Below are 12,441 nucleotides of genomic sequence, written 5' to 3'. Positions count from 1 at the left end.
CTTAGTTTCCCATGCTTGCTGTCAGTAATTCAAACACTTCAACTTGGCTTTACCAACAACTTAAAAAAAAAACATGTTTCTTTTGGAAGATGTTGCAACAAAACTACAAACTTGAAAAAGTGTCGCTATGTAACTAGAACAAACGCTGATATAGTCATTTGAACCGTAACAAAACATTTATTTATTTATTTATTCATTTATTTATTTATTTCATGCATCTCTTTATTTTTTGTACATTGGAACCCCGCTCTAAAGCTTCGTCTACACAAGCAATTTTTATGTGACAATTTTTATACGAGAAATATATTTGATTCGGTAGATAGCACAGCAAATACTTGTCACCAGTTCAAAGTTTGGTGCGCCAGTAATGACTTTGGACAGCAGAGATACGCCGAAACAAGAAGGGGCTGCTTAGTCGCCTGCGAAAATCTTGGTGCTTTTGAGCATATTTACCACATTTTATGTGACGAGTCGTCTACATTGGCAATTTTTTTGTATGTGACAACTTTTACTTGTCACAAAAATAGGTTAACACCCCATCTTTTCAGTAAATATATTTGTCACATAAAAATGGCCAATTGTACATCTACACGAGCAAATAAGATTTGTCACATAAAAAGTGCTCGTGTAGACGAGGCTTAAGGACACCCGCTTAATATAGACACCGTGTATAACGGACAGTTTCGTTTTTCCCAACGAAAAGCTCATATATTTTCTCTAAAATTTACCCGCTTTATTCGGACACCAGTTAATACGGAAAACGGACACTTTTCTGTATCCAGGGTCACAAACTCTTAAATGTCTTCAACCCCGTTTTACAGACATGCACACAGCTTGTGTTTTCATGCTCTGTTTTTTTTTTTCGTTGTCACAATTATGTGCTAACTGTAGGCAGATTTCTACGAGTTAATACAATTTTATTATTAAAAATAGGCCCGCAATGCGTACTTGTGGGCTCATGCTTAGTTTTATTCTATTTGATTGGAGATTGTTTTTAAATGTAAGTATTGATATCTGGGAGTTGAATCGCTGCAAGTGAGAATGCAATCACTGGAAAGGCACGTACAAAGGTGTAGAAATCGGTGAATTATGTAACATAGACTTTTTTTAATTTCTGGTTCAACATAGACAAGTCGTTACAACTTTTAAGTGGGAAGTTTATTGCAAAATACTGTTTATTTTTTTTTACTTTATCCTCTAATAATAATTAGCTCGTAGTCCCTATGGGACATAACACAACAACAATCTCTCTTCCTTTAGCCCTATTTTGTGCAGCCCTATTTTGATTCTGTTAAGGTTACTTCTCACCTTCAAGGGCACAAAAAAATCGTTTTTTCTTTTATTTGTCAAAATTTAAGGCAGTCATTTAATCTAATTTTGTGATAAAAATTGACGCTATAAGCAAACGACGTTTCGACCTTTCAGCACACTCGGGACTCAACATTTCAGCCGCACTTACTTTTTCAGCACCTAAAGGAGTCGAGGCGAATGCGATTGACTATGCTTCAAATTGTTCTTTGAAAGACAAGACCCGCTAGACGTCCGTGCGTGGTTATGGCTGAAAAACCAATTCTGGTTTGAAACCCTTTTACGAAGCCTACATGCCTACATGTTGATACCGCTGATGCCTGTAAATCAGCTAAAAAAGCTATGCAGTCAAAATAATACATTCGGTCCAGGATTGTCAGGATTAACTAGTCTGTACTCACTCATGGTTTCCACATGTCTCCTGAAGACACAACTCCGGCTGCATCATTGCAGAGGTAAAGTTACTTGTCAAGTTATGTATTAATGAAAACAGCTTCGGATTGGCAGCTGAAGCATATTGAAGATTAACTAGACAGTGTTGGTCTGTATTTCGTTACAAATTTTAAAAACACAATAGAAAAGTACGTTTTTGTTATAAATTAGCACGGATTAAAGGCGTTTGCATGCTATATCTAGGTCTGAGAAAGGTCAAAGAAGAAACCACAGCACCACAAATAACTTTATTTCACCGAACATCGTAGCGTGAAAAACACAAACATCGCACACAGAAGGGTTTGAGATCACCGCAACACCGCAAGTTTGGATTTTATTCACCGCATTAAAAACAAAAGAACAAGCTAAAGTTTTGGCCTGTAGGCAATTTTAAAGCTACCATTCGATGTGAGTTTATGAAAATCCTCTCGCTCGCCCAAAGGGAAATTCACTTAGGCTTGCAAAGTTTCGTAATTCAGGCTCCGCCCGTACCTCTCAATACTACCGTCAATACTAAGTTCTGTTTGTTATTTTTAATTTACTGTCAATGAACTCTGACCGAAAAGCAAAAGTTTCAGTTTTTCAAAATGCAATACGCGTAGTTACGTAATATCTAAAACGATACAAGCACCTGCACTATTTACTCATGCACTGATTTCTAATGTTTTATTTACTAGTAAAGCAGAAATAGTAAAAAAAACTTAACGCAAGTTGAATTTCATACTTACTGAGATTTTCGGATAGAATCGATCCCATGAAAAACCCGTACGGAAATTTCTTTATGCAAACACAATCGCGAAACGACTTTCTCACACGTAGGAGAAGCGTTTCATCCAATCAGAAATCAGCTGTCAAAACGAATCAATCAGTTCGCAACGTTTTCGCATTGTTGTTGGCGCATCTTCAGCCTTCATTCACAGAAGTTTGTAGAGTTTCCACAAGTTTCCACTAGTTTTATAGCAAATAAGCTGTGAACCGCAGACAATCTCTAAAGATTTCTGAATGGCGGAAAGTCCGAACAGTATTATCGCATTAGATAAACCCATTGAAGACAGCAGAACAAAAACACTCGAGCAAGAACCTGACGCGACGTTAGCTTGTTTTAGCCGATTCCTCAAACAGAAGGAAGAGATGACAAAAGTGGAAGAAATCAAATCAGATGAACTCAACAAGTACATGTGCGAATTTATTTTAAACGCCAAACGAAAAGATGACCAGGATTACAAACCATCAAGCCTTCAGGGGCAGACACACATAACCGGTTTTCATACAGGCGTCAGTATCACGTCAACAAGGTTTAAACATGAACTGATTTTCCAGGTAAAAGATTTGGAGGTGTTAGAGTGCGTCGTTGTGAAGAAGTTTTAACTTAACAATCGATCAGGACTCGAAGCCTTTCTAAGTCAATGCTATGTGTTTGATCATTTATCCTTTCAGCTATCCCTATTATAAATATCACAAATAAACGATGTACATTTATTATCGCAACACTTCCTGATTAATTACCAACTTGTTTTTTTTGTTTTTAAATTTACGACCACTTGACACGTGTTTTTGATTGCTGCACGAGGCCATCAGTCCACGTGTCCTCGTCATCAACATATGAAAGACGTGAAAGCTGGAGCTATTACATTTATGTAACTATTCCATAGCAAAGGAGGAAGAAAAACGAAAAGGTAGGATTTCTGTAAATTCGCGAACAAAAAGTTCATGGGGTTAAACTTTTATATTTGCCGTTCTTAGAAATATAATATTCAGTTACGAACGTTAGTTTTTTAGCACTGTAGGTAAGGTCTGAGTTCCACACAGGCTCTCTTTTTTAGATCGCCAGCTTGAAACTCGCGGCTTTGTTACTTACGCGAAAACCAAAGAGGGGAAATTGTTTGTTTAGGTTAGGCAGGTTTCCACGGTACCGTCGATTATTTGCGATCGATTGTGGGATTGTCTGGCTTTGGTCAGCGATTCTCCTCAAGGATATTCGAGAACATTATGAATTTTAAATTTTCTCGCTCATCAAGCAAGCTTTTTAACACATAATTGTCGAGTTATGAAGCCTCGACCGCACTAGATAAATTATGAGTTCTGTTTGTATCCTGTGCCATCTACGCGGGAACCGAAAAAAACAACGCGAAACACGAGAGTTTGAATCTGATTATGCAACGCTGTTTTTTATTCTCGAAACAACGTCTCTTCCTTCAACATTCTCAGCTGGAGAGTTTTTAGTTCTTATATGTATCTGTTGAAATAATTTGCTCCTTTAAATGTTCAGTGTTATTTGCAGCTTATAAAATGTATAAACATAAGTGATGCTTTTCATAGAAATCCGGAGGCTGCGAGTTCATGTCCGTTCTGGTCACTGGCTTGTGCTGTTCTCGGGTCGTCCCGAGTTTAGTTCCACGGCTAAGGTCATTAACAACCAACAGGTCTGTCTTAGCTGGGATTTTTAGCTCTGCTATGTTCGGTTCCAATATTTATTTGAGTGTTTGTTAACATAGCTCGCTAATGGGAGTGGTCAGTTAAGATATTTTTTGGGGTTGTATTTAATACGGCTTTTTTTAATGAGGCGGAACGTTACTGCCTACCTTAAGGTAGCCAAACGGTGTTGAACAATTGAATTCAGTTTTACACAAAATAATACATACACTCAGTAATTCACAAATTCATTAACTTTCGCTCGTCAGTTCGTTTCCTTCATTTAAGAATTTACCAATAACTTTTTCTTAACAGTTGTTTACCTAAGCACTACATTAAACATTAGCACATTGGAACAGTCTGTATGAGGAGATTTCTTTGGAGAGAATTTATAGCATCAAAATTATCACCAATAAAAGAGAAATCCTCAAGGTACTAAGTGATCCTAGAACAAACCTTTTTACTCGGCTGGTATAATTTTCCTTATGGTACAACTAATGTCATTAGAATTTTACTTACGTGTTCGTTTGTAATCATGTCATGGAGGGTAATCAGAGTATTTGAAGTGCTTTGTCGCACAACAGAACGAACATCACAAGTAGAACCGCATGGATAATAAGCCACAGCCATAGCCAAAGCCGGATACCAAAGCACAATTCTCATCAGTTTAGTTTAGCTACTAAATATTTCATGACGGACCAACATCAATCTTTCATTATCACTTTCTCCGCGCTAAGAGTTTGTTTATGGATTGTGGATTCAGTAGAATTGTGAATTATCCATCTGGCCAGAAATAATCTTAAAATGTGTTCTTGGTTCTTTTATTATACGTGACTAACATGAACAAAGGCTGATCTTTGAATTTTCAAAATTTTCAATCTTAGAGAACATGTTAGGACGCAATAAACAGCAGAAAGCCATGTCAAATACCCTGGATGTCTGAAGAATGTTTTGGGCTTTTTGATTTCGCTGATATCTGTCGCATACATGTATGCAATTTTTCGGAAATGTGAATGTGAATCTTAAGTTGCTCTTATGTCTCATTTATCTGATTTATAGCATGTGTGCTGTCAGTTTACAAGAACAAAAAACCTGTTTAATTCAAGTGGCGGAGATTCTATCTGTAATTTTTTCCGCCGATCGTAACGATTTTCAATAGAATTTGAATGACAGCATTATGCTGACAGTTCTTTGCCCCCATGACGCACGCGATTGTGAAAAACAAGCTTTGCCGGACAAAACAAAACAAAACAAAAAAAACGACAAAAAAAACAAAACAAAACAAAACGCATTACTGGTTTTGCTGAGATACAAATGGTTGAAAAACACATTGCGCTCAATATAAATCGAACACCCGCTGTCGCTGAAACATCTTTAGGCAAACCGCATCGATCTTTATAAGTCGTTATTTTATTCATTTCAGTATCTGCTATCAGTATATGCAAATCTCTTTAAGATTAAAACTGTCAAGTAGTGAAGTGAACAGCATAGCATGACAAATTAGGGTGCAGCTTTTGCCTGATAAATAGAAAAGAAGGATATATCTGATAAACCGCATACCTGCAAATTTTGTAAATAGCGCCTAGTAATGATATATAGAAACTAAATATCACTTTTCTGTCTTGAAGTTAACTGTTTCCTTGCAAAGTTTGGTTTTGCTGTAAAAGCGAGGATTTTGTCCATTCGTCTGACATTGTATGTACTTATTCTGCGAAGCGTTATCAAAGGAAAGGTTAAAAGCCTTTTTTGTGTTCTACGCTGAGCTTCATTCTAAATTAAAAGGACATGGAAGTGTGGTATATAATTTAATTTAGCCTTCTAGTTGACGTTTATCATCATTTTGCAAGTAATTTATGCGCAAAGCATTTTTCCCACATGATCGCCGATAACCGCAGGAGTATTGAATTTGATTTTGTCGTTTCAATCCACCAAATTAAAAATGCGCTCTAAATGTCAATAGTTAATCAGTCATCTGTTATCTTCTTGAAAGCAAATGCGCGTCATAATTGGTAAGCGACCATAGTACATAACGACTGAGAAAACGAGTAAAGGGGAAAAATTTTCAAAAAATTATAACATTCTTTACAAATTCCTGACTTAATTCGAATTGCTCATTTTTTAAAATAGAAATGTTGTTATTCACATACACTTTACAAACATATGTTTATTCAATGCTTTATCATCATCAGCCAAATAAGTCCTTTTCTCACGACGACATAGGCCCAAGCTTAAGTATATACATAGCGGTAGTGAGGAATCCCATAACACAAACATATATAAGCACGCAAACATACCAGAATGGATAATTGCCTTATTTTAGGTTCCATAGCTAGTCATAAAAAAAAAAAAATCTGTTTTGTAATTTTGTACATTTCTCAAAAAGAGATGAATAATAACGTTTTTGAAAGTACTTTGTAACAACTGCAATGTTTTGGTTGTGAAAAAGTATAAATATTCATTTTAGATATTTTGTCAACATTTCAGTAAACATTAACCATAAATCATAAATCGAAGATCGGTAACTTACAATACGGATCGAGTAGACGAGGCTGGTAAGATATTTATTATATCTCTACTGCGTGTCTGACGGGTTCGGGAACGATTTCTATTGACGCAGAATGGCTTCAAATTTCTGACTCACGTCGATAGCAAAACGAATTAACCTGAGATCTTTATTAAGTCGAAAACACTTGGCGATAAATCACGAAACATTTTGGCAACAAAACAGCTTTAAATTTTGGCGGGCAGTACAGTAGAATACGGCCCGCTAAATTGACAAATCACAAGTGCGCGTAGTAACGCTTACAAGGTTCCCATTTGGCTTAAGGCGGCGAAAAAAGAGATACAAAAACCCTCAACTTGCCGCGCAACATGAGCAAATTTGTTGCGTGACAAGTTGTGAGTTTGATAAAAAACGAGCAACAAAGCCAAAATTTGTTGCTCAAAGTAGACCCGCGCTTTACTTTTGCAACAACTTTCTTCAACCCGCAACACATGTTTTTGTTGCGCGACAAGTTGATCACGCAAGGTGAAAAACGCGAAACATCGAACCAAAACGTGCAACGACAAGTTGAGGGATTTTTTATCTCTTATTTCGCCGCCTTTACTACAGTTTTTCACAGATTCAGTAGCGCACGTTACGATTGCCTGCATGCCACACGTCAGTATTAGTCGCGCGTGCAAAAATGATTTAAGTAACCCTAAGAAGAAATGAAAACAACTTCAGCACATGAATCGCGTTAAAAATCTTAAATCTACTGTACAACCCATGATGAAATTTCCACAGTGAACTGCGTTAGGAGCCAAAATTATAAAAAAAATATGTAAGTCAGATTTTGAGCTATTTTTAAAATAAGCGAAATTTCTCATTTTCTTCGTTTGCGAAAAATCTGTTGTGCAAATTTTTATTTTACTTTGCATGAATGTTTAATTAGAACCAATTTCTAATTCCTGAAATTTTCAGGTGAGGTCATTTTGAGATAACCATATAACCGTCATTAAACCTACTTGTGCCCAGTCTATCTTTAAGCACGCGGTCGTTCATTTTGGCTATTTATTGACGTATCACATATAATGGTGGAAGATATAAGCAAACAGTAATTTGAGAAAACAAAAAAATTTTGGTACATTTTTCAAAAGGTTTAAAAGTTGGGCTCTTATACTCCATCAGAACTGTGATAAGTCACCTTAAGTTATATTTAAACTTGGTACCCAGTTCACCGCGGATGTCACTAGCGCGTGGCGTGGATGTTTTCGTGGAAGATTTGTATATGTTTCGCGTCGAAGGAAAGCCTCTAACGCTGTGGGGATGCGTTCTTTGATATTATATCAAAGAAGCAAAGGAGCTTCTGCCCTCGCTATGTTTAAATACATTTCCAAACTTTAATACGAATTTAAATAAGAAACAGATGTCCGCTGACCAAACAAAAGAAGACTCAATCAACGGAAGAGAAATGAGCAGTTCACAACGCAACCGAACAAACAGGTGGTCGAAAGTGCAGACAGACGCTCGCTGCCCAAACAACAAAAGGGAGCTTTGAACGAATAAATGGCAGAAGAATGAAAAGTTAAACGAGCACAAAGCAAACGAAAGCCCAGCCGAGCAGATAGACGGCTGAGAGTGCAGAAAACGTTTGTGCTATGAAACGTCTTTTGAAAATCAAACCATATAACATACCGTTTCACCACATTTCCCGCCATTACGTCTCAGGTAATTTCGCGAAAGTTGCTTGGGGTGTCCACGCATCGCAGCGTGAATAACATACTCAGGAGAACTGGGTACCATGTCTAAAACTAGCTTTTAAGTAATCACTCTGAAAAAGAGGAATTACGTTGGGTATAAGGCTCACGTGGGCTACAAGATACTTAATAAAGATGCTAATGAAATACACTCATAAAAATATTTTTGACTATACAGCAAAGTTAAAAGGCTACAAATATGAAACAAATGAATGCTAAGAATATTCTAATAATATTATTCGAATATTGTAATAGGAATATTTTATTCTACGCAGCGTTATTCTTTTAACACCCTACTTCCGTCAAATTTCAGAGTTAGTGTCAGGTGTAAACCAAATATTTTAACATCTAAGACAAACATTATCGACAGTTAACGGGTTTAGACAAAACTGCCTGGAGTTGTTATAGAACAAGTCAAAATTACTCGTCAGATTGCTGAACCGCTCCCATCACTCGTGCGGCGTACGACTGAGGGAACAAATCCCTTAAAACATGAATTTTACAGATGTTACGATGAAACGTTGAACGTAAAAAGATCACGATTCCATTTTGAGCCAAAGTATATGACAAACTAATCAAGATCGCGAGTTTTAATCCCAAAGGGCCGGGGTTACTCAGGTATGATATTGACTGGGAGAAACAAAGCCCATTTTGGTGGTTGAAATTTCCGATCTCAGAAGTTGCGACACTTTTAGGCCAAAAATTTAAATAAGGGACTTTGGTGAGGGGGGCAGTTTTAATTTTGACAAAAATAGCAACCTAAGACGAGTCTCATTTTCATGTCAACAAACGCAGACTACGTGCGAATCAGAAAGGATATTTCATGATTCTTATTTGGCCGCAAAGAATCAACAGCAGTCTTCCTAAAGTTCAATTTTTCACACCTGCATGACAAATAAAGATGGATGCAAAAACTTTCTCACTGTTGTTCTCATTTTAACAGAGAAAAAGTGACTGTTGGGTTGCTTTATTGGACTTTTTGTGTGGGGCGGGGGGAGGGATCAAGTTTTAGCCTAATCAGACATTTTTTTGCCCAGCCATTTAGCTTCACTTGCAGGTTTTCGTCTCTACCATTCCTGAGTAACCTTCACTCCCTGGCTTTCAATATTGGCCTATGCATTGTACCTTCGGCCTAGCTTTACAGTGTAGTTATTTTGCCATATGTCCAGTCATATAAGTATATACTGTGCCTGTTTGTCGATTGAAAGCATTTCCTTTATCTTCTCCTCAGCCTGTAATCGCTGATTATTTTAAACCAAGTAATGTTTGAACGGTAATGTTTGACAATTGCTTCCTTTCTTTGACACATTTCATTAAAATGCAAAATGTTTTGTATGGCTGTTCCTAGGGTTAAACTTATGATACCGTATTTATTCGATTAAGCGCCCAACCTCGAATAAGCGCCCAGCCTCGAATAAGCGCCCACCCCCACCACCCACCCCCAAAAAGTACTTTTTAAGCGCCCAACCTCGAATAAGCGCCCCCCCCAAAAAATAATAGTAATAATAATGATTAAGTGCACAAGAGGAATACGGGTATTGATAATTACAGTATTTCTTTAATGGCTTACAATCTCTAGTTTCATTGTCTGAAAATTTTATGATGGTGACTGAGAATTATGATAGCCTGAAAGAGACTTCTGCTAAGACTGAACAATGAGTTGTTAGTCCTGGGCATAAACCGAACAATGAACAGTTGCAATTTATATGCTTTAATATTTTGTCATGTTTTGTTCTTATTTATTGTTTTGTTACAAAATAAACTTTTTACTAACTGAAAATGGTGAAAATTTAATACGCGCCCAGGCTTGAATAAGCGCCCACCTCGAATAAGCGCCCACCCTGAAAGTCCAAAAATTAAATAGGCGCCAGTGGGCGCCTTAATCGAATAAATACGGTACATGCATGTTGCTATCACAGCTTTACCATCTGTTTAATGAGTAACCTGTCATTGCACTCATATTTGTTCGATGTTCGTTTAAAGAACGATATAGGAACTGGTTTAGTTTGTCGTCGAGAACAAGACAATTTAAATTAACGAGATTCGTCATAAGTAAAAATAAATGTAGTTAGCTGTGGTTTTGAATTCTGCAGTGTCCAGTTTTTTGTGAAAATATTATAGAAAAGTCAAGTCAAGCTGTGTATATTACTAATGGACATTGCTGTTTACAGTAAGTTACATTGCGATCTGAGATGAAGCCAACTCTGTCAGTGTCTCATTCTGGTATCGTGTTGACTATTACTAATGGACATTGCTGTTTACAGTATGTTACATTGTGATCTGAGATGAAGCCAACTCTGTCAGTGTTTTATTCTGGTATCGCGTTGACTATTACTAATGGACATTGCTGTTTACAGTATGTTACATTGTGATCTGAGATGAAGCCAACTCTGTCAGTGTTTTATTCTGGTATCGCGTTGACTATTACTAATGGACATTGCTGTTTACAGTATGTTACATTGTGATTTGAGATGAAGCCAACTAGGGCTTGCCACAAGTTGCTCGGCAACTTTTTGGCAACTTTTCGTATTTCGAGCAACTTTTTTTGTTTCGAGTAACTTTTTGCATTCTGAGCAATTTCTAGGGGAGACAAAAAAAACTTTTTGCTTTTTGTAGCAACTTTTGAGCACCTTTCGTTACAAAAAGCAACTTTTGACTTTTTTTGGAGCAACTTTTGAGCAACCTTTTGAGAAATTTCGGGCAACTTTTTGGGAAATCTCGAGCAACTTGTGGCAAGCCCTAAAGCCAACTCTGTCAGTGTTTTATTCTGGTATCGTGTTGGTTATGAAATATGTCGTGAAAACTGACAGCAATGATAGATTCTAGTAATTTCTAGACACGTGCAAAGTAAATTTTTCGAATTAAAGATGAATTTTTGAAATATCGATTATATGGATGGCCCGACGTGGGGTACATCTAAGTGTCATGTGTTTGAGATGACCGAAATGGTACGTCCTCTTAAAAGTTCGTTGTGATGATAGTTCTATCTTACATTGAAGAATTATTGCGAGACCTGTATTTGTTTCCCTAAGTCTGAAAATCATGGAAAGTGGCAAGTAATTTTCGATGGTATTGTCGAGAACGTAACTCATAACAAGTTTTACGAAAGTATTTGGCTGATTTCGAGAATTCCTCTTAGTGTAGATAAAGATCCCAGTTTATTAAAAAGTAAAGTTGTAAATTCCACACACACACACACACACACACACACACACACACACACACACACACAAAAACACATGCGTCAATAGTACGTGCTTATTTTTACCAAGTGAAAAGAATTCAGTTTATCAGATATGGCATGAAACAAACAAACAAACAAACAGACTGAAAACACTGCAACCCCCTCAAGCGATATGACGTTACTTGTGAGTAAATTAGTGTTTGTTCGTGTTTGTACATGTTGGAACTTCGCCTAATAGTAAATATCAATGACCTTGCTGAAATTTCGGCCAAGTTACCTTGCCCCCCCCCTCCCCCCCCCCAAAAAAAAATCTGCCTGTATATATTTATTCTGACTTTTCTTATTCTGCTGTCGTTTGGCAAGCCCACAGACAACAGTTGTAGGATTTACGGAGTTCCAACATGGGTACAAAATTATAAAGGAAACAGCTTCTGTCAATGTTTGTTAGTATTGATTAAAACTCCGGTGTTTCGTTGGTTTTCGCTCTGATGATGTCAGAAGAGTAATTATATAGATATATATGTATTTTTGGGGCGTTCTGACTGTTTGTTGAAAATGCTTGTATCGATTTTCCATTTCCTTTTTCGAAGATAACACGTAAACTAAGGTTGCGAAAAAATATAATCGAGGAATGAATATAAGAGCGTAAACGATTTTGCTAATTTAGTAAAGGGAACACGAACACCTTTGTTAAAACTTGGACTGACGTGATGGCTAGAATTTGTTTAAATAACTATTTGGATGTAATGCCATAAAATTTCCACGTTTTCGTAAAGCGTAAAGCAAGCACAGGTGTATTTTGCAAATTAAATAAGATGCACGACTAGAATCTGTTTTAAGGACTTCATAGGGCTTGTTCATGCGCA

The sequence above is a fragment of the Orbicella franksi genome, chromosome 2 (assembly GCF_964199315.1).
Source record: "Orbicella franksi chromosome 2, jaOrbFran1.1, whole genome shotgun sequence".
Taxonomy (NCBI): Eukaryota; Metazoa; Cnidaria; class Anthozoa; order Scleractinia; family Merulinidae; genus Orbicella; species Orbicella franksi.
Note: the sequence above shows the minus strand (reverse complement) of the source record.